The sequence below is a fragment of the Bidens hawaiensis genome, unplaced genomic scaffold (genome assembly GCF_021521415.1).
Source record: "Bidens hawaiensis isolate Kalapana, Puna unplaced genomic scaffold, B.hawaiensis_p1.1 tig00012745_1, whole genome shotgun sequence".
Classification (NCBI taxonomy): Eukaryota; Viridiplantae; Streptophyta; class Magnoliopsida; order Asterales; family Asteraceae; genus Bidens; species Bidens hawaiensis.
In genome coordinates this window covers 570,142-571,869 of record NW_027492056.1, presented here as the reverse complement: position 1 = coordinate 571,869, position 1,728 = coordinate 570,142, and the positions used below count along the sequence as shown (strand labels likewise).

At 39.9% G+C, this 1,728-nt stretch overlaps 1 pseudogene; it reads right to left on the bottom strand.

The window, feature by feature from the left end:
* Window positions 1-506: 506 nt before the first annotated feature.
* LOC143542060 (secreted RxLR effector protein 161 pseudogene) lies at window positions 507-977 on the bottom strand (annotated as a pseudogene).
* Between the last annotated feature and the right edge of the window lie 751 nt (window positions 978-1,728).

Here is a 1,728-nt window from a genome sequence, read left to right as displayed (position 1 = left end):
TTTTACAAGTACATGGGCGCCGAGTATAAATACTTGAAAAGATAACAAACTGAAACAAGAAAACAGGAAAAGACCTAACAATCTAAAATACACATTCAAAACAGAACATAAAGCATAAAATAAACGTGCATCAGAAAACCCGCTCAACTCAGCCCATGACTTGAACCTCTCAACTGATTTAGCCACTTTGTACGGACACTTTTGGAGCACTTCCATCATCCCCCTTGCTCCACAGTCCACAACTCCCAAGAGATGCCTAAAATTAACAAACTTTTCACGTCCCAGAGCTTTAGTTAAGACATCTTCCAACTGCATATTAGTACTACAGAACTCCAATGAAATTTCTTGCTAGGCCACCATATCTCGTACATAATGATGTTTGATTTCTATGTGTTTTGGACGACCATGCAAGACTGGATTTTTAGATAGATTTATGGCAGAATAATTGTCACATAAGATGACAGTTAGTGACTCCTGTACTACACCAAAGTCACATAGAATTCTTCTTAACCATACAACTTGACTAGTTGTAGCTGATGAGGCAAAATTTCCACCTCAGTGCTTGAAAGAGCAACCGTGCTCTGTTTCTTAGAACTCCACGTAACTGCTTCACTCCCCAAGCTGAAAACACTAGCTGACACACTTTTTCTATCATCTATAGAACTTGCCCAGTCACTATCCGTGTAACCAAGCAACTGAACTGGAACACCCCTCACATACCAAATTCCAAAACCAAGAGTTCCAGCCACATATCTCATAATTCTCTTAGCAGCTCCAAGATGAAGCTTTGATGGGCTTTGTATAAAGCGTGAAATAAGACTAACAGAATATGCTAAGTCGTGTCTTGTATGAGTCAAGTAAATTAGACCCCCCACAAGACTTCTAAGCATAGCCTCATCAACTTTTTCTGCCTTGTCATCTAGAAACAGTTTTTCGTTAGTATTCATGGGCATGGCTTCTACATTGCAGTCTTTCATACCGAATTTGGATAAAAGAGATTTTGCATACTTTTCTTGTGACAAGAAAACTCACTTGGGTGTCTGCTTCACCTCAAGACCCAAGAAGAGTTTTAATAACCCCATATATGACATTTCACTCTCTTGCTCCATGCATTCCTTGAACTCCTTTATCAGCTTAGCATATGAAGTGGTGCACACAATATCATCGACGTACAAGCAGACATATATAATATCGTGAGACAAGGAAAAGACACAAATAAAGCATAAAGAAAAATAAAATGGAAAAGACTCCCCTGGTAAATGTATCCATGAAAGTGTATGGCAGGTCATGTTCCTTGCCCTCCAATTCAAACAAAAGCCTCAAACTCAAGTGCTCTTTTCCCAGCTGTCAATCACGAAAGAAAGCGACAATCAATACTTAGTCATGAAAATGTCTTGGTAATCCTGTGGCAGTCGGCATCCCCACACTTTCTTCAAACCCTAGCTCATCAACCGTCCATACACAACCCTGAAACAACATGAAAACAAAAGAAGAAAACACCCGGCATAACGAGAAATAAAATCAAAATAAAATAAACTAGATAGAAAACATATTACTGGGTTGCCTCCCGGGAAGCGCTAAGTTTACAGAAGAGTCTTCAGCCAAACTCGCACCCGAAACCTCAATCAGGAGGCTTCTCCTTTATCCTCTTTCCATCTATACTCCTCAACACTCTCCTCTCACTCATGGTTTGGAAGAAACAAACTGAAAAACTCTCGTGGGGCCAAA